The sequence below is a fragment of the Aethalodelphis obliquidens genome, unplaced genomic scaffold (assembly GCF_003676395.1).
Source record: "Aethalodelphis obliquidens isolate GAN/ISIS:26980383/991018 unplaced genomic scaffold, ASM367639v1 scaffold31, whole genome shotgun sequence".
Classification (NCBI taxonomy): Eukaryota; Metazoa; Chordata; class Mammalia; order Artiodactyla; family Delphinidae; genus Aethalodelphis; species Aethalodelphis obliquidens.
In genome coordinates, this window is record NW_020837975.1 from 21,368,825 (window position 1) to 21,382,451 (window position 13,627).

The 13,627-nt window shown below is 44.3% G+C and overlaps 1 long non-coding RNA gene across 3 annotated transcripts in view; it reads right to left on the reverse strand.

Moving 5' to 3' along the window:
* Nucleotides 1–10,244, reverse strand: part of LOC113631205 (uncharacterized) — a 79,961-nt gene extending 69,717 nt beyond the window's left edge. For all 3 annotated transcript variants that reach the window (XR_003437218.1, XR_003437216.1, XR_003437219.1), the window contains exon 1: nt 9,856–10,244. This is a non-coding gene — a long non-coding RNA (uncharacterized LOC113631205). The remainder of the gene's footprint in view (nt 1–9,855) is intronic.
* Between the last annotated feature and the right edge of the window lie 3,383 nt (nt 10,245–13,627).

Here is a 13,627-nt window from a genome sequence, read left to right on the forward strand (position 1 = left end):
TGTGTTTCCTCTCTGTCAGGGATCCTGTTTAGCTCATGATGGGAATTTTGTCTTCAGCAGCATCAGTTTTCAAAATTCCTCACACGGGCACAAAATTAAAAGGGAAGCGGAGTCCCTTTGGGATGCTTTATCTCATGAATCATCCGTCCCTTCCTGACTCTCCTGGGAATCCCATCCACGCACAGAGGTCCCATTGACTCCTGTGGTCCCTGTCAAAGCCAACTTCAAGAATGGAAAAGATGAACCCTAATCGATTTCATGTTGAACTCACCAGCTAAATTCTGTTGCCAGCAAGGGTCAGAGCAGCCTAGGATTAAAGAGGCAGAAATAAAAGAGCCTGCTATTCAAGAACCTGGGGGTTTCTTGCATTGTGATTGTAAATGGATTCCAATAATTTATATGCAGATAGATGAATGGGCCATAGAGCTCTGCAGAGTTTTTTTAAACTTACTGTTCAGCCTGTTTAGGCGGTAATTAGGCTGTAAACACGTGCAACTAAAGGAAGTACCTCATCAATTTCATTTTATTTTCTTTTAATCCTAGAACAGGTAAAAGAGTTTAAGAAAGTTCATTGAAACCTATGCAACCCAAACCCTTTCCAAAGAGGTAGAAACTTTGGTTTTTGAAATACTTATCTGATTTAAAGATTCAACAAGAAAAATTATTTTTTAAATAAACTCAGGCTAGATCTGTTCTGTATGCCTCACTCTCCCAGGAAGAGAAGAGAGAAGAATTGACCATGGAATGGTCATCAGAAATTTGTTCTTTGGAAACATGAGTATTTCTGTGTTATTTGTAGATAAATCATATGACTGACTTGTTCATTCATCCGTTCACTTTGTTCATTCAATGAAAATCTGTTAAGTCTCTTCCATATGCCAGGCCCTGTGCTAGGCCCAGGTGAGTAAAATGAAATTAGATAGATTCTGGTTCTATGTCAGATGGGGTAGGCAGCCCTGTGTCTTCCGCTGAATGCAGCTATAAAACCTGGACGGAATACACGGAGCAGGTATTTACAATGAAAAGTAGATAGTAGCAGGTGGATTGGAGACAAGACCAGAATTTGAAGTACCACTGTACTGGTGGTGAGTCTGACACTTTTCTTCCCTCTGGTATCCCCTGGCCTGGCCTCGCCTCAGGGCAGCCCCAGACCTAGAGGTGAACCTTGGCAAGGATGGAGAATGAAGGCTCCAGGAGACGCCGTCTAGTTCTGACACGAGGAGTGAGAAAGAGGTCTCCTGACATTCAGAGAGAATGGGGAAAATTCCCCATTTTTCTTTTTCCTTCTTTTTCTTTTCCTTAATCTCTCACACGACCTAGACTGTGATGGCCCACAGGTACCTAAAAACTGAGGGAGAGGAATCTTCCTCTCCAATCAGAAGAACTGGCCCAAGAGAATAGCACAAACGCCTGTTGCTTTTTTCTGTCTTCCCGCCATTTGGCCCTTGTAACGATGGATCTGATTCTCTTCTTGATGTTCAATTGCTCATAGCTCTCAAGCCTTACCACTCCCCCTTCCCTTTCTGCCACATATCTGGGCAAAACTGATAGAAAGCTCAGATACTCCCTTGTAACTAGCAGGCGGCTCAAACCATGGAGCTCCAGCTCCAGGAACTCACCCCAGCCTCACCCCCCAGCACACAAACACCAAGCCGGCCTTCTTTCCTGGCTCTCTCAAGCCATTTTTAGACCAGCTTGGGAGCTCTCCCTGCTCTCTCCAGAATGTGAATAATAAACTTTTTCATGCCCTATTGTTGTATGTGTGGCATTATTGATCTTAATATCCAAACTAAAAAAAACCTGGGGATGGGGGTCTATCTCACTCTCACTGAGTGACCCCAACAGCTCCAGACATGGGCACAGTTAAGGGAAATGCATAGCAGATGAGGGTCAGAAAGGGACACTTCGGGGAACCAGAGAGCACCAGGGAGATCTCAAAAGATCTCAGAGAGGAGGCAGCTTGGGGTGCTGCTCAAGTTGTTTAAGAATTTGGGCTTATTCCGAAGCTGTGTATGTGTGAATCTGACCATGAAAAGTCTATGGGAGACTGAGAAATAAACCCCTGGGAGAGATCACCGCCCACCATCAGACTGGCCACTAGGTGGTGTACACACCAGATAGATCAGAAGAGCCCTGCAAAGGCTTTGAAAACAGAACTGATACTGCAAACACCTCCCACAGCAAGTTGGTCAGACCTTGAAGCCTGAAACCAATTAGGTTGATTGCCTGCTAAAACAGAAATGTCAACATTTTATAGGATTCAGACAAGACTCAGAGTCTCATACATAATTTCAAAGTGTCCAGGATTCAATCCAAAATTATTCAGCATACCAAGAACCAGGAAAATCTCAACTCTAATAAATACATACAATTGTTAAACTTCATAAACTGTACACAAAAAGTCAGATTTGCTGTATGTCAAAAAAATTTTTAAATTATTACAATTTTAATAATGTCCTTCACTTACAAGAAGCACACAACCTAGGGCAGGAAATAGAATAAAAAATTGATAATGACACAACCGTTAGTAACTGTGATGTTAGAGGTGGACAGGATACTGTAGATGCACAGAAGGATACCTAACCCAATCTGGAGAGCCAGGGCATCAGAAGATTGAGATCAGCTTCCTGGAAGCACAGATGCTTAAGTCTTAAAGAATAAGTAGGCAAAGAGGAGGTAGGTGAAGAAGTAGAAGGTATTCACACACAAGTAAGGGGCTGCAGGAGCAAAGCAGGCACTGGGAACTATAAACAGTTCTGTTTTGTTGAGGTTCTAGCTGCCAAGTGGGAAGGGGCAGAAAAGAATCTTGGAATGACCAGGATCCAGCCATAGAAGGCTTCATCATATACTACATTTAACCCTCTAGGTCATCCTATCTAGAATCTGATCTTAGTTCTGTCAACATTAACACAATGGTCATAATGAAATCATGGCATCCCTCTAGGTTTTGGCTTCCTGTGGCAGAAACTATAGGTGTGCCACTGATACCTGTGTGGTCCTCTGTTTCCCAGCCTGCTTTGCAGTTGGGTTGGCTGTGGAATGGATGCATTCTGCCTAACGGATGCGAGTGGAAGTGATGAATGGAATACTCAGGGCTTGGATGTCTAAAGTAGCCAGGTGCCTTTCCTCAATCCTTTTCCCTTTTCCCATGGACCTTAGAGGCCATGTGTTGAAAGGACATGCAAGAAGATGGAAGGAACCTGGATCACTGAGTCATCACGTGAAGGAGATGCCTGACCAGGAGTTTGCATAAGGGAGCAATAAAGTTTTCTTATGTTAAGCCACTGAGATTTCATGGTTTATTAGTGCATCATAGTCTAGCCTATCTGACTAATACAGTTTCTCCCTCCATCTCTTTATCAAGAGCAAGATAGCTGCCTGCCAAAGTCTTTTCCAGCTCCATAAATCCAACTTTTAGATAAGTCTCTCCTCCAGTTATCTGGCTTCTTCCTGGTGCTTTGCCTATATTTCTTGGGATCAGTCCTACCTATACTCTTCCTTTCCAGGATATTCTGAATCTTGTGCTGGAGAAAGGTCATGATGCCAGAGACACTAGATTTAGATAGGTTCTCAAAGCTCACCTTGTATACCTTACTTTCTAGTGTCTGACTCGCCTCTCCAACACCCCTGCTATGTGGTGGTCCAGGGTCTTCTTGAAAATCTCTAGTAACTGGAAACACTCCTCCGACTATACAAAAGTTCTTCCTCCCCAAACATTCTAAATAAAGGGACACACTGACCATAATTCATAATCCCCATGGACTGTGCTTAAATCCCCCTATTTTATTTTTCAAATGAATGAGTAGTAATTCCATTCAAATGAATGAGTTTTAATTCTGTTTGGGACATCTGAGCCTTTTCCTGACCTCTTCCCATCATGACAACAGTTCTTTTCTTCTTTATACAATGAACTATTTATTTGGTGGGAGTTGTATTGCCTCTGTGTGACAGTCCAGAAATTTCTCTTTTATCCATCAACTCCCTTATCCCCATGAGTAAAGAGCTTTCTTTGAAAGAAGCCTGTCTAGAATGTCAAGGACAAGATCTGATAAGCAATAGTAGTCTTGAAGTTCACATCTTTGGAAGTTTTAAGTTTATCTGTATGTCCATGGGGTTTCTCTGAAACCACATATATCTTTTAAAAGTCAACACACCTAAACAAGACAACAGAAGGAAACATCTTCATCTGGATGGAAAGTTTTAACATGAAAGCTTTTTGTAGTGAGGGACTCTGATGATTTGACCAAAGGTCTGTTTAGTGCATAATGCTAGATAGTCCTTGAATAATGTCAAGCGCAACCCATAAAACAATGATAAATTAGACTGCATCAAAATTTAAAACTTTTGCTCTATGGAAAGACTCCACCAGAAGCATGAAAAGACAAGTTACAGATGGGAGAAAACATATGCAAACCACAAATGTGACCAAGGACTAGCATCTAGAATATATAGAGCATTCTCAAACTCAAGAGTAAAAAATAAATACTCCAGCTAGAAAATGGGCAAAAGACATGAATAGGCATTTCATCAAATGGTGGCAAATAAGCACATGAAAAGGTGTTTCATTAGCCCTTAGGGAAATGTAAGTTAAAACCACAACGTGCTATCACTACACTAAAATATAAAAGACCGACACCACCAAATGCTGGCGAAGATGCAGAGAAATGGAATCACTCATACATTGCTGTTAGGAATGTAAAAATGGTTCAGCCCCTCTGGAAAAATAGTTCAGCATTTCCTTGAAAAACTAAACATGCACTAACCATATAACCCAACAATTCCACTCCTGGACATTTATCCCAGAGAAATGACAGTGCATGTTTACACAAAAGTATGTACATATTAATGTTTATAGCAGTTTATTCCTAATAGTCAAAACCTGAAAACAATCCAGATGGTTAAACAAACTGTGGTACATCCACACCCTGAAGCACTACTCAGCAATAAAAAGGAACTAAATATTGATACCTGCAACAGCCTGGCTGAATCTCCAGAGAATTATGCTGAGTGGAAAAAAAGCTAATCCCCAAAGGTTACATATTGTATGATCACATGTATATCATATCCTTGAAATGACAAAATTATTGAAATAGAGAATAGATTAGTGGTTGCCAAGAGGTTAAGGAGGGGGTTGGAGTGGGTGGGGAGGTAGGTGTGGTTATAAAAGGCCAACAAGAGGGAAGGATCCTGGTAGTGATGGAAATGTTCCAGATCTTGCATGTATCAATGTCAATAAGGTGGTTGTGATATTGTATAACCGTTTTGGAAGATGTTACCATGGGGTAACATAAAGAGTATAAGGAATCTCTCTGTATGATTTCTTACAACCCATGTATATATAAAAAGCTTAACAAAACCATGCCTGGGTTGCAGCCCATACCTGGTAAATTACAATATCGGGAGATGGGAGCCAGGCATCAGTAGTTTTCAAAGATGCCCAGGTGATTCCAATGGGCAGCAAATTTGGGGACCACTGAATTAAGCGTTTCAGAAGCCTCCAAGGAGACAATTTAAGATGAATGAAATAGAGTTTTCCTAAAGTTCTGTCTGTAGCGACATCTTTGCAAAAGGGAATGACACAGAAGCATCCTATTACATTTTGACCACAGCCCCAGTCAATTTCAGGGAGAAGCCCTGACCGTTTCTTATTCACCTGGCAGTCTCCTAGTCTTGAAGCTTCACAAATTGAAAAATTCAGCCTAAAAGCCAGCATTATTAACCACTTTGCTAATTGGAATAATTTACCAATTTAAAAAAATGTATTTCATAAATAGTTCAATTTCTTCCTAACCATCTTCATCCCCCAAATCTTTATTAAATCCAGCCTGAAAAGATGAGTTATACAAATGCTGCTAGATGTTCCAGAGCCTGCCCAAGGTGTTACAGGTGTGTGGTTGTTTTTAAATTAACTCTCCATCCACATCTGGTTTGAATTTCAGAAACTTTTAATATTCATTGCCTTTCTTTCCATGAAATTTGTTAGATATACCACTTAAACTTGCTCTAACAATTAGCCCCTTAGAATGAACTATAAGAAGAAAGGAGAGGGGCTTCCCTGGTGGCGCAGTGGTTGAGAGTCCGCCTGCCGATGCAGGGGACACGGGTTCGTGCCCCAGTCCGGGAAGATCCCGCATGCCGCGGAGTGGCTAGGCCTGTGAGCCATGGCCACTGGGGCTGCGCGTCCGGAGCCTGTGCTCCGCAACAGGAGAGGCCACGCCACAGCAGTGAGAGGCCCGCGTACCACAAAAAAAAAAAAAAAAAGGAGAGAGAAAGGGGCTGAATCTTTCTTTTCTTTAAATTTGGTCCCAATTTCACCTTTACAGTGAGTCCCGCTGCACTGTTGAGTGGATTTTCAGAATGTTTCTCCATTGCATGTTTCCAAGTATTATTATGCCCTGTCTCTTGGGACCTTTTCTTTTAAATTAAAAACATTGCTTAAACACATGATCAGAGCAACATTAACGTAATGAGAAAAGGCACCCTTATCACACAAGATAATCTGCTTTTCCTCAAAGATGCCAGTTTTATTGCATTAAGGGTCGTTTGCTCAAAGAGATCTGAAGAAGACACATGGATTAACTCTGTACATCAAGTCCTCTTTCTCACATGTTTGATTTTTACAGTAGTGGCTCCATGGAGGCCATCAGAATAGGAGTAGTGGCTACAAGTACAGTAGTGGCTCCATGGAGGCCATCAGAATAGGAAAGATTGAGCTTTTTTTTTTTTTTTTAACACTGACAACACCAAATGCTGATGAGGATGTAGAGGAACAGGATTTTTTTTTTTTTTTTTTGGCTGCACCAGGTCTTAATTGCAGCAGGTGGGTTCCTTACTTGTGGCATGCGAACTCTTAGTTGTGACATGCATGTGGGATCTAGTTCCCTGATCAGGGATCGAACTTGGGTCCCCTGCATAGGGAAGTCCCAAGATTGAGCTATCTTTAATTTTTTTTTTTTTTTCCGGTATGCGGGCCTCTCACTGTTGTGGTCTCTCCCGTTGCGGAGCACAGGCTCCGGATGTGCAGGCTCAGTGGCCATGGCTCACGGGCCCAGCCGCTCCGCGGCATGTGGGATCCTCCTGAACCAGGGCACGAACCCGTGTCCCCTGCATCGGCAGGCGGACTCTCAACCACTGCGCCACCGGGGAAGCCCTAATATTTGTTTTTATTTTTTATTCTAAGAAATCTTTTGGGGAAGATGAAGTTAGACAAGTATGCTAGTGAACGAATGTAAATCCATTTTACCATTCTTTTCCTGCTAAGCAAAAGAGAAGAGTCAGGAGTCATCTTCATCCAAAACAGAGGCTCTTCTGGGTTCAAGCACACACAGACACAGAGCGTTAAACTCAGTTAAGGACAACCAATGGAAAGCAAGATGCACGCAAAGATTACCCCTCACCCCATGATGGGAAGTTTCCCCGCAGCAACATCTGGCGACTGCACAGTCCAGATTTAAATAGAAGACTCAGAAGCAGGAAACCATACTCAGCCCAGCTCTTTATGAACACAGCTCGTTGCTAAACCAATTTATTCTGCTTCTAATTCACAATTCTCTAGCCCCAACCAAACACCCTCCTTTGGTTCTCAAAAGGCATGGAGCCCTTTCCCCACCGAAGGGCCTTTGCTCAGGCCATTCCTGCTACCCACAATGCGGTTCCCCTGACTCCTTGCCTCTCAGACTTCAGGTTTCAATTATAATACCTCTTGCCATCCCCCTCGAGAGTCAGTCTCTAACTCTCAGAGTCCTATTCTAACTCAGACTCCTTTTCCATGGCTTGACATCTGTTGGGCTGTATCCCACAGGCCTGCAAGTCTTGTAGTTGTCCAGCCTCCGGACGGCAGAGCCCAGAGACAGTGATAGAGACATCAATGGTTTATTGGACATGGGGAATCCTACAAAGGGTCCTGGAGAAACTCCCCACTGCGTCCAGAGGACAGGACATGGCAACAGTCTTTGCTACTCAGGGGAGAAGGAGGCTACCATTTACGGGGGGGATTGACATCAGGTGGGCTCAGTTACCAGGGACTAATTCAGCCCTATAATTAAGAGGATTGAATAGTTATGTGAGGGAAGCAGGGCCTGCTCAAGCAGGGGATGCACAGAGAGCAGGAGAACAGCCATCTTGAAGGGCCTGACCATAGAACATGCAACAGTTTTGTGAAATTAATAAATGCTTTCTCTGAAAAATTAATAAATTAATAAATGCTTCCTCTAGCTAAAAGAGTAGATACCATACCATTCCTTAAGACAATTTTAGTGACTAGTAAAAATCGACTACATTTTTAATTAAACACACCCACCCATATGATAACCAAACACAAAGATTATAGTGATTAGCTCAAGCCATTCATGATCTGAGATCACCTTCTAATGATGACATGCAGATTACTCATTTAAGCAGGGGCCATGCTGAGTGACCTGTGACCCAGATCTAACCACTCTTGTTTCACAGCTGTTCCCTCCTCCAAATACTTCCACACATCTCTTCTCTGTCCCATTCACCCATTCAATAGGCATCTCTACTGCCTTATGAATCTTACCAACCTCTTAAAGTAAATTTTAAACTCTTGGAGAGCAAGGACCACTTTTAATAATAATACCAAACACTACTGAGTATTTCCTCTGTGCCAGTCATAATGTTTTGTGCTTTCCTCTCTTAATAAAATGTGCAGTGGAGCCATGATTGGCGCCCAGGCAGAATGATTGCAGAGCCTGCATGCACACTCTTTTCTATAACATGGATCTGACACTTCTCAGCTGTGTGCATGACCTTTGGCAAGTTGCCTCAGTTTCCTCCTCTGTAAAATGGGGATGACACAGTATCTACCCCGGAGGGTTATTGGGAGGATTAAATGCTCAGAAGGTGGCTGGCCCACAATACTCATTAAACGTTAGTTACTATCATTATTGTTTATAGTAAAGTGCCAAATTCCAGGAAACCTCTCAGTCCCAGTAGCACGGAAAGTCCCGTGTTCCTGGCAAAAGTTCAAAATGAGTCCAGATGGCAGGGCTAGGACAGGGAGTCAGCGGTACCCTGTTCACTCTCCACTGCCTGTCTCTTTTAGAGCCCACCTTAAAATTCCCCCTTAGGTCCTGTAATTGACCTTTTCTCCCCATCACAATATTTCAGGAAACTGTAATCCTTAGTCAACAGGTTGTAGTGCAGAAATTGTTACCTTTTTGGTACATTCTTTTTTAAAAATTAATTAATTTATTTATTTTTGACCACGTTGGGTCTTTGTTGCTGCCCACAGGCTTTCTCTAGTTGTGGCGAGCGGGGGCTACTTTTTGTTGCGGTGCGGGGGCTTCTCATTGCGGTGGCTTCTCTTGTGGAGCACAGGCTCTAGGCGCGTGGGGTTCAGTAGTTGTGGCTCGCAGGCTCAGTAGTTGTGGCTCACGGACTTAGCTCCTCCGCGGCACGTGGGATCTTTCCAGACCAGGGCTCGAACCTGTGTCCCCTGCATTGGCAGGTGGATTCTTAACTACTGCGCCACCAGGGAAGTCCTCCTACATCCTTTTAGTCAGACCACCGCCCTGTTTTCTAAGAGGAAACCATTTGGAGTTTGATAATAACTCTAACAAGGTTTAAAACGCCTCGCCTACCTGAATGAAACTAGAGCATCTAGTGCCCCCTGCTGCCGTTTGTAGGAAAGGCAACCAAATAAGAAAAGCTGGATTCTTTGACAGCGAACTTCTGCTTATCAAGGTCTAAAAAGAAATCGGTATAAATATCCTATAACTGAAGTTAGATTCCCGTTTCACCTTTTCTTGAATTCACCCCCTTGAAATTCAGTTGTTTACTTTGCCTCTGCCAAAAAATGACTCTTGCTTAATTATACTGAGAAAACTCATTTACCTTTGCTTTCCTTGAATTTGATTGTAGCTGCTTTGACTTGGGGATTTGTACTGGTTTTGTTTTACTCTTGGCTTGTTTTCATTTCCGTGAAGCCCGAGACCGGCGCGCGGGGCGAAGGCTGAGGCGTCAGCCGGCGGAGGTAGCCTTCGCAGGCTCCACGGCCCTCGGGAACCCTCTGAGGCGCCGCGGCTCCGCTGCCTTCGAAGACGCCAAACTTCCCAGGATTCTGAGAGGTCGCCGTCAGGGTCAACAGGACGCCGGCCCAGGGCTGAGTGTCAGGCGGGTTCAGCCAATGAACGTACGCTTTAGGAAAAGTGGGCCCGCCCCAGAGGACTTGGGCCTTATAAACGGTCGCTCCGAAACGCTCGCGTAAAGATGCTTGGGCCAGTTGTCGAGCGCGGGGCAGTTGCCCACCAGCGGTCTCCGCGGCGTCCTCGGCGGGGAGGTGACAAAAGGGTCTGACCTGCGCGTCAGAAGCAGGTGAGGGCGAGCAGCCCGTGGAGACGACGCGCCTGGCCGAGAACAGGCACGGGGCCGCCTCCAGAACCCGCCCCGAGAAGCCGGCAAGAGCGAGGAGGGAGCGGGTGGGGGCTGGGGAGCTGGCGGGAGTCGCTGGGTGGCTTTGGGCGCAGTCCCCAAAGCGCCTGGCCCAGAGGGTAGGTGGCCGGGAGCAAGGTGTGATCTCGGACTGGGTCTGAGCCAGGTCCGGCCGCGCCCTACCCAGGGCCTCCATCCTCCCCTCCCGCTGGGAACAGACTCGCTGTGTGACCGCAGTCTCTGCCCCAGGAAGGCCAAGTTCCTTGACAGCAACATCTGGGTACAGAGGAAGATAGAGATTGATGATAGCACTTTGATAGGAGGGTGTCTTCCAGTTGTGGCCTCCGCTGTGGCCAGGTTGCCCTTTCTTTCCCCTCCCAGCCTGGAGGGGCTGTGGAGTTGAGATCTCAGTAAGGAGGTGGTATAAATTTGTTAACGTCTTTCCAAGGTACAATCTTTCATACTTAGGATGCGTGGGAGTGGACTTTTGCTGCTGGATGGTGGCTTTATTTGTAATCCTTCCAGTGAAAGCTTTGGGCGATCTCCCCCTACCTTAGCTCATGGATTTCTAGTAAGACATTCAAAGCTCATGGCTTCCTTGTTAAGACTTACTGTGGCCATGTGTCTCACCCGACCATTTCAGAAAATTGTACGTTGGTGGCATGAGCTGTGATACCAGCCTGGGGATTAACTGTTGTGCTTTGTATCAGAAGAGTGCTAGTTTAATTTTTTTTTTTTTTTAAACACTGTGAGAACTGTGACCATGTTTTCTAAGAGGTCAGATAATGAAAATGAGAACGTTTGTACTACTAACGCAAGCATGATTCCCATCACCAAAAAAGAAGGCTAAACGACTGTGTTATTTTAACGACAAATGTAAGGACACATACAACTGGATCAGGGACGTACATAACCCACACAGCATCCTGCACACTGTGTGGGAAAGAATTTGGGATTGGGCGTGGTGGAGAACGGGATGTGAAAGCGCATTTCGAGACAATCTCACAAGTCCAGAATGAGACAGGCAAGTGCCCCCAAACCAGCCAAAGGTGGTGTCTTTTTGGGAAATGAAATCAGCATTCACCCAAAAGTAGCAGCTGGTGAATTAGCATGGGTGTCCTACACAGACAGACATGCCTTGTCCTACGGCTGCCTTGATTGTTCTATGAAGCTGAGTAAAGTCACTTTTCCTGATTCAGAGGTTGTGACCAAAATATTCTGTGCGCAAACAGAAGGAGAAATTTTGATAACAGATGTGTCGGTCCCTTACAGTGTAGAGCTGATTTTGTCATCTCTCACCAACCATCATGCTTTCTATAGTATATCGGCTGCAAGCCATGCACCAAATCATGGCAACAAAAAAATGTTCTTTCTAGCTCTCAGGTACTTTGACTTGAAAAATGGAGTTTCAGATCGTCTTCTGGATTTCTATGAGGATTTTAATGAAACTGCCGAAATCATAAAACAAAAGGCTGTTGGTATTTTGCCCAAATACGAACTAGACTTCGCTCATCTATGTGCAGACTCGTCAGATAGCACAAATGTAAACTTTTTGGTTGGTTTGGAGGCACTTGCCTGTCTCATTCTGGACTGATGAGCAGAGACAGGCCTAAATGGTAAGTAATCGTGTGGGATCTGAAGAGAAGAATCGAGGACCTGAAACAGGCTTTGTTTGTTTGTTTGCTTAAAAATCAGTAAGTCCCTTGTGACTTTGGTTTTTACGAATCAATCTTCCAAAGCCAGGGTGCCCCTGGAAGAATGGATATAAACTGAGTTTCTGAACATTTGAAAATGAGGACCAGGCTGAGGATCCCAGATCACTCGCTGAGGCGCAGACGTCCTTGGAGGTCCTGCCTGGGCTCTCAGCCTTGCCTTCCCTTTATCCAAGTCCACCAAATACAACTTAGGAAACCCTACATCACTAGAGACTGGGAGTTCTGCAAATCCAAGGAAGCCTGAAGATAGAAATCACAAGATCTGAGAACTTGGATGGGAAAAAGAAGTTTCTGTACTCACCAACGTCTAAGTAAAATTTAGCATTTCTTTCCATTAGGAAAATTGGCAGCAAACCACAGCAGTGCTGGAACCTGTGACTGTCATCCCCAGGAATCAGATATTCATGTTACAGACACCTCAGAGTATTGTTTATGTGCACAACTACTTGGAAATTGTGGTAATTATTAAAACCCACTTCTAGATCTCATAATTTAATAATGAAGCACATCTCATATCACAGATTTAAACGTTTAATATTTTGATAACTTTATTTCAATAAAACTGGCTTCCTTGTCAATCCTACATACTTTATCCTGTACATCTGTCCAGACTGCCCAAGGGTTGATGGCACATTGGAAGTTAAGAATATGCTGTGGATCATGAGCAGACAGCTTTACAAAGAGGTGGAGGTGAATAGGCTTTACTGCACTCTCGTCTCGTGCTCTGTCTAACCTTCCCATTAGATGGAGTAGATGTCAGCTGGAGGCATGTGAGTTGAGAGGACAGTGGCCCTTTTGCCTAAGAACCTTCCTGTTCCCGCATGTTGTTCACCTTGCTCTTTTCGATTTGTGTGAAAACGCCTTGAGTAGGAATACCATGCGGCTGTTTTCAGTCTCTAAGACCTCAGTGACAGGGGTGGAAGGGATCTCAGCATCTTATACATCCAGGCACTGGGGTCCAGGGGGAAGTTATTTACTTGGGGGGGTGGTTCATATTAGTTAAAGACACTGAGGCATCCCAAGAGGGTTTTTGGTTTTATTCAGGTTAGGGAAAGTGTCCTGGGAGTCTGTGGGGAGGTGGGGGGAGAGAGAGAGAGAGAGAGACAGAGTGAGAGCATGCACCCGCAAAGGTGCCAGCATGCCCTGAGGTAAGGATGGGCAAAGAAGGGGATGAGAAGGAGAGCTGGGAGAACCTGGAGCCAAAGTTCAGGATACCACTTCCTCCATCCACATTCTGGCACCTGCCATCAACTCTCCTGTGAATCTCCCAGAACCCTATTTCCTTATGCCCACCTTAGACTTCTCATCTTAGATAGTCTCATTGCTTCCTTGAAGCACTTTTAAACACAAGGAATAGATTCAGCAAATTTCACAAGGTATAAGATATATTCTTAAGATTTCTTTCTTTTTTAATTTTAAGAAATTCTATTATTCCCAGCCCCACGGCACCCCTAGAGCTGCTTGATAAGCCCTAGATGACAGCCTTCTTCAAATCTCTGAAGAGCTATTATATAAGGAAG